At 37.3% G+C, this 14787-nt stretch overlaps 1 protein-coding gene across 1 annotated transcript in view; it reads left to right on the top strand.

Annotated features, from left to right (window-relative positions):
* ALK (ALK receptor tyrosine kinase) overlaps window positions 1-14787 on the top strand; it is a gene marked incomplete at both ends in the record, with an annotated part of 722117 nt that overhangs the window by 174284 nt on the left and 533046 nt on the right. The gene's annotated exons all lie outside the window — the stretch shown is intronic.

Below are 14787 nucleotides of genomic sequence, written 5' to 3'. Positions count from 1 at the left end.
TGTTGACTAGCCTAGAGGATGTATAATTATAATGCAAAGTGTAGCAGGAGTAACCACGTGCCAGAACAATGTAAAATAGAAGTTAATTATGTAGTTTTGCTACACATACTAAGGTCTTTCTAAGCTAGATTGATGTATGCAAGAGATGATAGTTGCATAGCAAATTATTAACATTGCATAATGGGTTGGTGATACAGGATTTGAATACTCACAGAGAATATTAAGAATCTTTGGAAATTAAGAAAAAAGTATTGTAGTGTGGGAATTGGGCTGGAATTTTCTCTTTTCAGTTCACAGGGATTTTTCATGAAGGCAAACATAAAATGTTGCTTTATATTTAAAGCTTCTTCCTTTTAAAGACGTAAAAATCAGGTGAATTTGGGACATATTTGTAATTATGGAAGGGGTAATATGGTTTGAAAATGGTTACAAATGTTATTTATGAGTTAATTATAACAATGATAATGCATGGTTTTAATCTTATCTTTTAATACCAGCTATTCCCTGATAAATTTGTCTACTCTTATCAGTTATTGCTCTAGTATGCTTACCTTTGAGCAGAAGAAATAAGTAATTGAGTATTACATTCAGCTACACTAAATTCTCTATAGAAATTATTATGCCTGCTATTTACTAGGCATCTGGCTACAAGCCAAGTCATGACCTATTTTTACCTTTCCCTTATTTTATAAGAGTTAACCATGACAGCATATTAATTAACTAATTAATATGTTTAATAGATTCTCAATGAGGACAGATTTGATTTGAAGATGTGTGATTTAAAAATGCTGTAATGCAAACTGAGTTTGAGAAAGCAAACTCAATTGAGTTGCTTTGATTGTCAATTTCCAAAAAAAATAATCATTCATAGGCTATACTGAGGAAACATTAAAATGCTCTCATCTTCCTCCACCTCCGAATAAAATCAAAATGAAATGGAAATCTAAACTCTTCACAGGATACTAGTCCTTGGCTTGTTCTGTAATAGTTAATTAGCAGAAGCAGACTCATTTGTTGAAATCTGGTGCTGCAAAGAAAGATTGGCCCTATAGAAGAAGAATGGCACAGAGCAAGTGGCTTCCTAGCCTTGTTACACCCTTGTTTTAAAAACACCAAAACATTTAGGCTTCATTCATTGTGACGACTTAAATACATCACTCTCATGCAGAATGTGAATTAAGATGTGACCCCAGGTGGTAGTGAATTGTTCGAGTATGAGCCATATTGGGAGTGCTAAGAGTTGCGTTGACTGGGATAGCACATAGGTATTTCATTTTATTAGCTACAAGAGCAATTTAGGTTGAGCGTCATACATGGATACATTAAAAATATGAGAACTGGGATAGTAAATGAAGAGCAAATGGCCCTTACCACTCCAGAATAGCTCTGATAAGCAGGAAGTTTAATGAGATGATAAAACACTTTGGCCAGCTACTCTAGATAAAGTCAGCAACATAAATCTGCTTCAGTAGAGTGATTTGGCTAAAGCTTCATTGAATCAATATACCCCTTTAAAGCATTCTACAGCCCTAATTTTTAATAATATTGTCACAAAATGTAAGGATAGAAAATGGCCTTGCTATAAATTATGCTCTTTCTTGATTTCTGGTTGACTGAATGCTGCCTATGCCTGTATGTTTAGGTTCTGAAGAAGTAGTGGTTCAGAAATCTTATGGGGGAGGGGGACAGGGAGAAGGGCCAGTTATGTGAATAAGCTTCCACATTGCCACCTTTACAGCAGCTTAATACAGAGGAAGCCTTATCCTTATATATAGGCTTTGAATTTGTGGATAAACTTGGGACTCTTTTTTTTAAAAAAAATAAAGTTCTTGAAATCTGGGTAATATATTAGAGCTTAAAGGAGTATCACCCAACTTGTAACACAAAATGAATTGTCACTGTGTTACTTCTACTTAGGAACCTTTCAAGTTCCTGCCAGTGATATATGTCCCCCCCCCCAAAAGGTAGTAGCTAGGAAGAAATAATCCTATACTTATCAGTATACCATTAAGCCAACATCTCTATGGGGTAACATTGAAAGTACCTTTAGCTGTGCTAATGGGTGAAAGAAAAGGTGGCCATTTATGATTTAATATAAAAAAGAACAAGAATAACATGTAATTATACAAAAGTCTGCAAAAGTCTATTGTAGATTCGTATTTAGAATTTACAAAAATAATTTTAATAGAAAAAAATAATATTTACTGAGTACTGTTGTGACTGGACAGTCTGTGTGTCTATTAGCATCTCTGTGTTTTAATGATTCTAAAGCAATTTTAAGTTTCCTCCTATTTGTTTTTATTGTTCTTTATCCTGAAGTTAGTTTTGGCAGGTCATCCAAACCTAGAATGTTTTTAAATGGATGATGATTCCCTAGTGACCTTTAAAATGAAGGACTAACCACTAAAAATAAGGGACATATATAGTAATGTGTAAAAAAAATGGATAAAGTATAAGAATTGGATGTCCAATTAAGGCCACCTATTCTCTTTTCAGGGATGCACCCAAAAACTGGGGAAAAGAATATGATGGATGAAATTCCAATACAGTATATCCATATCCTTCTAGCTCTTTCCTCTAACCTCTTTTTCCGTCTGTAAACAAAATGCTGAGGTATCATAATTTTCATGTCTACAATTTCTATTTACAGCCAGTTTGCAGGTGAGTATCTAGGTAAAGATAAGAGCTTTTTCTGTGTTACTCAGGTATTTTATGGCATTCATTTCAGGAACATTTACAACACTTTCAGGAGAAATGCTTCTATGTATTTAATTTTCCCACAGCTGGAGTCAGATAAAATATCCTTTAAGCAAAGCAGTGAAAATAGACAATTTAAATATGCTGGGATCTTTCCCAGTCAAGGGAATTTGAATATTTTATTGTTGCTGCCAGGATACCTGGATTTTACATAGACATAGAAATCTTGTCCTTTCCCTCTTTTGGGGGGTAATGCAACAAATGGCTAGTATTCCTTCTGCATCTTGTGCGAAGAAACATCTTGTGAGTTCATTATCTTTTTTGCTAAAGTATTTCTTAGCCTCAAGGCTTAATGTTACTAATAAATGGTATTATGCACACAAAAGGCATAAAATTCACAAGTACAGTATCCTAGAGCCATTAATATTTGTTTCCATTGTGCGGATGTAATGCTTCGGAGGATTCTGTATTATTAGTTTTAATAGGCTGAACTTTTTCAGGTTCTAGAAATTAAACAGGTCATAGAGAGCATTGCAGGCATCTTGTCTTAAGCAAGTAAAATCTTGGTGGCTATATTTGGTAGCTCAGCTATTCATAGAAAATACAACAAATACTTATTATGTTGGCTATTAAGCCACCATTTCAGGCTTCTGGCTATATTTCATTCTCATTCTCACTGCTATGACCAGCAATGTTGCAGAGGCTGTTTCAGTAATCTGACCAAAGAAAGCAGATATGTGTTTGGAATTTGCATGAAAAAAAGTGTAAGAGGTTGAAGACTTTATCAAACAGGGACACTTGTGGTGTAATCCAATAACCATGTTAATATTTTATTCTGGATAATTATAGAATCCCGTTATGGGATAGGCAAATCTGTCAAGGTCTATTTGACTGAATCCCATTTTTGTACTACTTTGTGTTTTTTTTTAAATACAAACAAGTTAGATCACTCATTTACATAGTTGCCAAACTTCTGAAATGTTTTAGATCATGAAATGTACTATTTTTTCTATAACAACCCTAGAAAACTAATGCAAAAAACTAGTGCAAAAAACTCCTATATATATAGCATATATCTCAAGATTCAGAATATAATTAAGGTTGAGTTCTTTTGTTGCTTTTTGTCTACCACCTGCAAATCCATTAACATTTTCTGACCACCTATCCATCCAGATATAAGAAGTGACTCATCTTCCCTTGTTTTTCTTCCAGGTTTTTAGCGCAAAGCAAAGCTAATATTTACTTGGGTGTGAAAAATACATATCATGAAAGCTGACATGATTATCTGTATTGTTTCACTTTAATTCCCATTTAGGAAATTCAAGCTTCCTTTGTCAACCTTTAAGGTGGAGTGGAGAACACCAGTGCCACATAGATCAGTACTATTTTTATTGTCAGGCTACAGTAACAAAATCTTGTACTTCACATGAATGTACTTTACCCCTCCTTTCCTTTATCTTTGTTTGAACTAGGGAGGGGCTTCTCTTGTTACATTCTTAGCCTGGACTCAGACCCCTTTTATCTGCCTTTTTCCTTTGCGGTAGCTCTTCCTTCTTCCCTCCCTATTGTCACAGTTACAGCATTTTCAGTTAATTGCCCTCATTCATCTCTTGACATTCTAAGAAAATGTTTGATACTGCATTTTCACTTCAGTTCCCCCCCCCCGTGGGTGAGCGCCTGTTACTCGTCCCAGCTTCTGCCAACCTAGCAGTTCGAAAGCACGTAAAAAATGCAAGTAGAAACATAGGGACCTCTCCGGTGGGAAGGTAACAGCGTTCCGTGCGCCTTTGGTGTCTAGTCATGCCGGCCACATGACCACAGAGACGTCCTCGGACAAGCGCTGGCTCTTCGGCTTTGAAACGGAGATGAGCACCGGCCCCTAGGGTCGGAAACGACTAGCACGCATGTGCGGGGGAACCTTTACCTTTACCTTTTAATCTATATGGAAAATTTTTCTTCTCTCAGCAACAAAACTAATTCTAACCATAGCAGTAATCTAAACACAAATATGGAAAAAAAACATTCATAGATTTCCCGTTACACCTTCTTTGAGAATTCTCCGCTTTTATCCGAGTGTCTCGCTTTTCTGAATTTAGTTATTTAAATATACACATGGATATTTGAATGTGAATATTTGCATTAAATATAAACAATAGCTGTCCCTAATATGTTTGTATGATTAAAATATGAACATAAAGTGGTTTGGAATCTTTCACCTCTGATTTTGAGACAGTTCCATTCATATCTCATTTTCCATACATTAAAGCTAAACTTTGAAATCCATATATGTTAATGCTTGATAGACTGTACCTGATGAAATAGATACTGTAAAAATATGTATATCCATTAATATTTTGGAAAATATTAGGTATTTTGACTTGTTTTTTAAATAATATGTAAAAATGCTTCCTTAGATCTACACATAAAAAATAAGAAAGATAAAACCAATATCAACCATTACCATGTTTGCAGAGGCATGTAACACCGGCATGTAACACATGGTTGTAGTTAAAAATCTTTTTCTAGTACCATAGACTAATTCAGAAAAAAAGTTTAAGATTTCGCCAGTCCTTGCTGTCTCTATTTTGGAATACAAGTAATAAAAGCAGATGTTCATAAATGATGTTTCCTTTCTTGTTTTTTTTAATGCAAACAACTGTATAAAAACAATGGTTAAGGCAATTTTGTCTAGTTTCTGACAATCCAGTGGTCAATTTCTTTTCCATCAGTAGCCACCATATATATTTTTATGGTATGAACGCATTTTTCAGCCATTGTCACCACAGAATCCGGGGCTGATAATGTTTGCCTTAAAAAAAAAAGCATGCACTTCAATACTGCATGAAACTGTAAGATGTTTCAGACTGAACATATTCAGTCAAATTTTCAGTCATTTTTCCAAAGCATGTTCTGTTCAAAAAATGTCACATCATCTGATTCCATGTATTAACTGCTACTCATATGGGCTTTCTTTTCAACAAGAGTTTAATACAAATTTTCTGACACTCCTAGTACTGTTTATTTGCGCTCCATGAAGCTTTCCCAGTTTGACATAAAATCATTCTAACATACTTTGCTTAACATGTTTCTTGGCCAGCAAAAAAAATGAAGTGATGCTCAATGTAAGTCTATCCATTTCAGTCCAGTCCAGTCTTTTTTTGATTATCTCTTCATCCAATGATGTTTTTTTTTTCATTTTTCCAGTGCTGAGCAAATACAATCCTCGCTGCTGTTAATACATGTAATGTTAAATATACATTTTGTTTATCAAATTTTTATAGAATTCTACCTAATAAAAAAGTTCAAATTTAAAATCTATGTTTTTCCCTAACATCTATGTATGTATTTTTGTCCAATTTTTTTTGATTTAACACATGTCCACCACAGATGATAATATGTACCAGGATTTTGATTACATTTCCAGCATTTATTAGACATATTTTTAAACATTTTTGCTAATCTGACAGGTGGAAGATGCCAAATATAAAACATTTTATATAATTTTTCTTTTATTCCATTTCCAATATTTTCCTGTATAATTTTTGATAGAATTCTTCTTGTTTAGACAAGACACAGAATACTTTCAAACATGGAACTTATTTTATCAATGAAATGGGATAGAGAGTAAGAACTTAACTTGTTTTACTAAGCAAAACAAATCAACCCAGACAACATATTGTTCATTAAGCACTAATGAACTGAAATAATAGAAAATTAACAAAATACTTTAAAAAAGTTAAGATTAAATGAGCTTGGCATGTTTGTATTAATGTATGTGAATACATTTCATGTGCTTGCCCCAACTTAATAGGGTTGCCTTCTTCATTAGCAAGGAACAATGCATATGGCATGGATAAAATTAAAACCAGTTTCCTAATATATAAATGAAGTGATGGATAATAACTAAACAATTTGGAAAAAAATGTAAAGAAGGATGTTTGAATCAAAGCTGGGCACTGATGGATGGGGCCAAACTATATGATTTTAACATTATCACAAAAATTTGGGCAGTTTTCTGCCCATTCATTACAAATGAAAGTAAATACAGGCTTAATTCTGATATCAGTAATGTTTTCATTTTATTTGAATAGCAAATGTTGAGTTTTATTTTCTTTCATCAGTTAATGCCAACTTATACTGAACCCAACAGGTAGCTAATCAGAGAAAAAAACTACAGACAGATACAATAGGTAATGTCAGGAAGCCCTGGAATTTTATTTTATTTCCCCATGCAGATCATTGTATCATCACACATCTTAGTGAACCATTGTGAGATTCAGGGGGTGGGCAACACAGTACTTACAAAGACCACAGCCTATTTGACATCCTCAATAGCCATGGGACTATAAAATTAAACTATTTTATTTAAGATAATTAAAATTAATCTCATATTGCATAATTTCCAAATTGTGCAAAGTTTTTTTGTGTGGTTTTCTCTTGACAACTGAGAAAAATAGCATAAGTTTTTAATCTTTTTAACATATAGTAATTAGGGTCTTGGACTAGGACAAGGGAGACCCAAGTTAAAAGCTTAGGAGAAAAATAGTGTTTGGGGCAGACTGATCGCCAGAATAAAACTATAAAACTAAATAACTAAATAAAACTAAACTAGTGGTCTGCTGTGAAGTGAAACCCAATCTAGCCTTTTTTTTGTCAAGACTCGTATTATGCTATTACCTAAATGTTCTAGAGCTCTGAAGCATTTATTTTGATTAGGAAAGTTCACTTATTCAATTTGTACCTTGCTCAGTCAAGACTAGACTCTTGACAGTTCATACAAGCAAAAGTATATTCAACAATATAACTCAAATACCCATGAAAATAAAATGAGAAAAATAGAAGCATTTATTTATGTTGCAAATTTATATAGCCTACCCATCTTAGTCAAATAACACTGGGTGGTTAACAAAGGACAGCAATAATATATTAAAACTTAATAGTAACTGTAAATCAATCCATCACTGAGTGGCATATGCTCACTCTTTGTAAGCTTCTGGAAGAGTTTGATATTTAAGAGCTTTCAGAAAATTAGTAACAGTTTCTTTCTCTATCAGTCCCTCAAGGTAGTTGTCATAGGGACAAAATGAAGAAATATATTTTGTCAGGCTAGAAGGAACCACTGTCTGTCTGTCTGTCTGTCTGTCTGAAACGAAGGCAGATATACATAGCAGATATAATGTTGCAGGATCAAATCTGGGTCAATCACTGGGACCAGAGGTTAGTCTTCCAAGCTTTTGAACTTTCGAGCCCATCCTCAGGAAACTTCTGTCTACTGGAATGCATGCATACATGTATGTATGTATACATGTGTCTGTCTGTCTACCTACCTACCTACTTACCTTGTGGTAACCTTGCAAATTAAGATCCTAGCCGAACTACTTTTTTGAGCTAAATAGAAGCTTGTCATAATATGTACATTTACTTATACACACTGTCATGTATACATCTAAGTTGAACAGTCTTTTCTCATTTGCATGCGGAAATAATGCAAATGACAGTAATGTGCATTTCCAGTAAGCAAGGACAGGATGAAATTAAAAGTAGAGTTTCCTGAGACAAGAAAAGGTGTGCAGAGCAGTCCTATTCCTCATAACTATCAGAACCACACCTCATTCTTTTAAGCATGCTATTCAGCATCTCTCAGCAGCAATGAATCAAGGATCATTTGCACAGTGCTTCAGCGAAAAGGTCTCAGCGATGGATTTGAACAGCATACTAAGGAAGTAGATCTGGGTCAGGCAAAATCATAGTGAAATCAAATGAAATATGGCCTATGGATACTATTAAAGATCCATATGGAAATTAGGGGGTTTCATTTCTGTTACACAAGCAAAAAATCTGGATCTCTGACTTAATAAAAAGATACTTGTAACTCAGCTTTTTTGTATTATATCTGCAGAAGTTCTATTTCTACAGCCAGTCTTTGAATCATCTATGTCAGAGGTCCCCAACCTATGGGCCGTGGCCCACTACTGGGCCATGGCCTCTTGGCCACCGGGATGCATGAGTAGCACACACATGCTCACCCCCCCTTGTGCCACCATTGCCACAAGTGTTGTGCAGGCAGCAGCAGCACCAGTAGTATTGTGCTGACGGCAGCATCTCCGCAAGTGGCAAGTGGGCTGTGGCATGATCCTCATGCTGGGGCAGTGGCGTGATCCTCACAGCAGGGGTGGTATCGCTGTGGGCCGTGGTGCAATCCTTGTGCTAGGGGTGGCATCACTGCAGGCTGCGGCATGAGCCTCATGCTTGGGCATCATTGCTGTGGGCATGGCGTGAGCCTCGTGTGGGGGTGGCATTGATGCAGGCCATGGAGAGCCTTGCGCTGTTGGTAGCATCACTGTGAGCCCAAAGGTGGCAGCACCACAAACCTCACACAGGCACCACCATTGCTGAGAGTCTCACTCGCATGCTCGCAGCCCCATTTGCATGGTGTGCATGCTCGCAGCCTGTTTGTATGTGTATGCACATATGTGGCCACATTCAGGTTTGTGTATGCACACATAAGGCACCTGCCCCTCCCTCTTCCATCGGGCCACCAAAACAAAAAGGTTGGAGACCCCTGATCTATGAGAAAAATAAATATAGAAATACAGAAATACTTCTACCACCGACTTGTGACTTTTATTTAAACAATTACATGACAGTGATTTTATTACACGTTGGATGGATGGATGGATGGATGGATCAGGATTCCTATATAGCAATAGCACTTGGAATATCTACTGCTTCACACTGTTTTACAGCATTCTCTGGGTAGTTTACAATGTCACTATATTGCCTCCAACAATCTGGGCCCTCATTTTACCAACCTCGGAATGACTGAAGGCTGACTCAACCTTTAGCCCATCAGGATTGAATTTCAGGCTGTGGGCAGAATTAGCCTGCAATACTGAACTCTAACCACTGTGCCACCAGGGCTCCTAAATAATCAATGTGATTAAAACTTATAGTCCACTACTCGGAAGTATGCCAGACTGAGGAAGACTGATCCAGAACTTTTAAGTCTTCATTCTATTAAGACCAGTGGTGGGATTCTCTGTGTGGATGCAGGCCTGGGCCTGCATGGATGCAGGCCTAGAATGAACTTACAGAGGTGACATCCATGCACTTCCTATGGGCTGTTCTAGGCCTGGGACACCTCTTCCAGGCCTCCAAGACCTAGAATGGACTTCCAGAAGCAGCATGGGTTCAGCCGATTCTCCGAACTCAACAAAATTTAGCGACCGGTTCTACTCAACCGGTGCGAACTGGCTGAAAGCCACCATTAAGACTGAGGCAAGATGCTAGACCTAATTTTCACGTAGTTGATTGACTATTTATGATGATCTGTTCCCAACCTTGCCCTTCACATTTTGCAATGGTGCCACCATCACCACTATAACTGAATTCAGCTACTTGTTTCTGGTTGTCCTCTTTTCTTTTTCCTTCCAGTCTACATCTTTCCCAGATTGTAGATTTCTCAAGCGAATGGGGTCTTTGTATAATGTGTACAAAGTAAGATAATTTAAGTGTTGTTATTTTTGCCTTGAGATGCAATTCTGGTTTGATTGATCTATTTGCTCATTTTCTTGGTTATCCATCAGTCTTAAACATCAAAATTCAAAAGCACCAACCCTCTTTTTATCCCACTTCTTCCGTAGAGTGTCGTTGGGAAAAATCATTCTCTCATAATTCTGATCTTCGTATGTATAGATATATCACATTATCTGAATATCTTTCCCAAGGTGTTTATTGTGACCCTGCTAAGCACTACTCTGTGATATATATTTTACTGCTGTTACCTTTCTTGTTCACAGTCAGTCCGAAAAGGCACATGCTATCCTATAAGGCATGATTAATATCCTGAGCTATTTTACAGGAAAGTTGTAGCTGAGAAAATCAAGTCTTTCCAAAAGCCAGAAAAATACTGTGTAGATCAGAGGACAAAGATACGATTGCATTTGTCAGTTTTATATCTTCATAAAGGCCAGCATTCCATTGTTAATGAAAGACATAGCTAATAATTTATTTATTTATTAGACTTTATCCTTTTTAAAAAACACAAAGTGCTGAACATACATAATATTCCTTCCTCATTCTATTTTTCCCCACAGCAGCAACCTAGTGAGGTGAATTGGGCTGAAAAGGAATGGCTGACCTGAGTTAGCCACCCAGCTTGCTGGAAGAACCTAATGCAGACATGTCAAACTGCTGGCCCACTGGCCGGATGCGTCACACTAAAACTGCACCTACCCCACTACCAGCAATGGGGAAAAAGTCACGATATGTTGCGCGACGTCACTTGACGTTGTGAGTTTGACATGCCTGACCTAATGGAAGATTCCTCCACGTGAGAGAAATATTTTAATTCACTTTCCTCTTTGAGCAATAGATTAACCAAAATTAAATTAGAGAGATAAATATCAGTATAAATCCTGTATATCAATACTCCGGGGCTGCTAGGCTTTTTGAAATTATTATTTACAAAAATGAATTACAAAAGATTAACATAAATATTTATTTTTATTTAAAATCAGAGATGCTAATAGAGCCCACTGAAATCTGCCAACACAGTTTCAATGTCCACCAAATAATTTAGTAGATATCACATCACTTTAATAGAAATCCATAGTAATTTTATTTTACATTCATGGATACCCTTCCTTCGATAAATTACAAAACTCCCATTTTTTATTGATCTGAGAAACAGTGGAGAGGCAAAACCAACACTTTTTTCATGCTTGTTTTAGTTCTTCTGGCATTCAAGCCTGGGAGAAGAACGAACATATCACAGAGCAAAACAGAAACTGTTAACAGTAAATAGATACAACCAACCAAATAAAGCCTGTAGATTAAATATTTGAACTTACATTGCAATATAATCATGCTAACAAGATGTTTTCAATGTTTTCACATGCTTGTCTTTGAATGTTTAAAAGCAGGGTTGGCTATTATTTTTATTTATAACAAAAATGATATTGCTATACAAAATTAATTTAAATTTATAGAAAATTTACATATTGTCTCCCAGATTTACTGTGGCTTAGCCAACTCTTGACTGTTAAAAGATATGCTCTCATTCTATGGGAAGGAAAGCAACTGACAACTGCTTTTCTGGAACTGAAAAGTGAGAGACACAGCAACAGGGGAATAGTCAAATGGAAAGACAAGGTAGCTTATATTTTGCCAGTTGTTGCCAATATTTCTTATGGGAGAAATTTATTTGCATATTGGAAGTATATTTCTCCTTTAATTTGCAGACCTGTTAGATCTGGAACAATGGGAAGCAGTGTGGGGGGGGGGTGAGAAAGAGAGAAAGAGAAAGAGAGAGACACATTTGGTTTATATTCCATTTCAAGATTCTACAGCCAATGAAAAAACATTGTCAAAATATAATCTGCTTTTTCTTAAATTGGTGTCCTTTGGCTCTTTTGGGAGTATATAACCCAATCATTTGCAAAATTGTAATCTCTACACAACTGGGAGACACCAAGTTGGCAAAAATTGGGGTATTCCCTAAAGGCTTATATGGCAAATTTATGGCACTGAAATGCACCACAATATGGAGGAATCTGCTTTATGTGCCAGATATCAAGAGGATAATGATTAAGCGAGAAGCGAGAAATGATCTGAAGTCAAATTTTATTCCTTGAAGATACAATTTTAGCTGTAGAGATACTGCTTACAGTTTTGTAAACTCCATTAAAAGTAAATTATATTTTGTGCTCTATTCCTTAATGTGTATGTGGCTAGAAAGAGCAAGAATATTATTTCTGATGTTGGCAATTATATTGCATTCTCCAGATTGATGCATATTTATATCTATTAACTAGGCTGACATAGTTTAATATATTCAAATTATATCTGGGTTTTGTATGTTTCATTAATTTGTATGAATGAAAGCTTCCTACTGAGAATTTTATTTGTCACTGAATATCTGAACAAATTTGTCTATATGCAGGTTAGATTGATTGCTGCATCCATCTCATACTCTACACTGGCATGTAAATGGCATTTCAGTATTTTTATAGATTTCAATTTTTATTAGATTAAAATGAATAAGATGATTTGCATTGTATACAATGACAGTGCTTACATCAGACATGTCAAACACAAGGCCCGGGGGCTGGATCCGGCCCGCGAAGTAGTTTCATGTGGCCTGCGAAGCCATCCTGGAAACAGTGAGGGAATAGCCCCCACTGCCTTGGCCCTGGCCCAGAGACCCTCCTTCTGCCAGAGACCCTCAGATCTGTTCCACTCCTGCCCAGGCCCCCATAGGCACCCTTGATGTGAACGATGTAGAATTGGCCATGGCCACCCAGTAGACCATACACACTCTAGCCACGCCCACCCAGTAGGCCACACCCACCCTGGCCATACCCACCCGGCCCCTTGAGGCCAAATGCAATGCTGATGCGGCCCTCAATGAAATTGAGTTTGACACCCTTGGCTTACATGATGCTTGAGAACAACGTTTGTAAGATATAATCAATATATTCTGTCAAAATATATGGTGAAAACTTTACTGCAGTATATCAACACTAAGACTCAAGCTACATATTAGGCTAATTGATTTGATATTTGATTAGAATATTATTCTTAACTGAGTTTAATTAGACTGAGGACACTTCCACAGCCCTCAGAAACATGTCCTGATAGAAGTGTCTTCTCTCTCGATTCTCACAACATTTGATACACAGCCAATCAGCATGTCCTTTAACTGACCAATTGGGAAGTACAAAAAATAGTCCTCTGCCCCCTATTCTAATTGTGAACTTGCTGCCTTTATTTTAAAACAGAAATAATATATTACTGGAGGCAGGGAGCTAAGAAATCAACCCCCTGCTCAGTTTAATAATGAAGCAAGAATTCACAGCAAAGGGGAAGATGCCTTCCATGAAACTCCAGTTGTTTTTCTTTCTGTGCTAGAACTGAGCCAGAAATCCATTAGTGTAGTTCTAGAACAGTGGTGGTGAACCTATGGCACACGTGCCAGAGGCAGCATTCAGAGCCCACTCTGCAGGCATGAGCACCGTCACCCCAGCCCCACCTCCCCCTGCGGCCTCCTCCTTACCAGAAGCCCCCCTCAGAGGAGTCATCCCCAGGTGCAGCCAGCACTGAGCAGCAAAGCCAAGCACATGGCAGCTGGGCAGCAGGGACAAGACTCCACCCTCATGTCCCATCGCACACAGATGATGCTGTGGGATGTGGGCAGAGGGCGTGGCCGCCATGGCACTGCAAGGTCACCTGGGCAATCTGCGGTGGACTGTGGAGGTGGTGGGTGGCCCTGCAGGTGGATAGGCAGGCGGGTGGGGCAGGGTGGCACTGGCAGAGGCAGGGCAGTTTCTGGGCACTCAGTCTCTAAAAGGTTCACCATCACTGTTCTAGAAGGTCTGTTGAAAGGCATATTAAGAACTCAGCACAAACAAGGTACAACAATCTTTGTACCAGCAAGGAAATACAATGCAATGATTAAAAATGGGAATCAAATAAGCCATGTGAAAAACCAATGAAATAAAGAAACAAAAACAGCTATTTCCTTCTACTGATGTTGGCACTCCTAAAGATGCTTAATTAATGAATGAAGCCAATGACTTTTTTGGTCCATTTAAGCTTTTATGACTCTGCATTCATAATGATATAGCATCTTGAACTTGTAGAGCAGAAATGTCAAAATCGCGATGTCACGTGATGTTGTGCAACATATCGGGACTGTTTGCCATTGCCGGCAATGGGGTGGGTGCAGCTTCTGCGTGACATGTCCAGCCTGTGGGCCGGCATATATACTGCTCAAAAAAATAAAGGGAACAGAAAATAAGACATCCTACTATTAAATACAGTGCATTGTGTTGTTTAAGTGTTCCCTTTGTTAAATGCTTGTTAACTATTTAGATTACCTTGCTAGGCCCCAAACATGGGACAAATCTTTATTTCCTGTTTCGGCCTAACCAAAGGCCATCCACAGGCAGTAGTCACAAAAGTGACAGCTCATATTTGTGTAAATTTTAGATATATATTATGTGTGTGTGTGTGTGTGTGTGTGTGTGTGTGTACACACACACACACATATATATACATACATACACACACACATAGGCATTTCCACTG

The sequence above is a fragment of the Vipera ursinii genome (assembly GCF_947247035.1).
Source record: "Vipera ursinii genome assembly, chromosome: 1".
Lineage (NCBI taxonomy): Eukaryota > Metazoa > Chordata > Lepidosauria > Squamata > Viperidae > Vipera > Vipera ursinii.
This window is presented reverse-complemented; position numbering and strand designations above follow the sequence as displayed.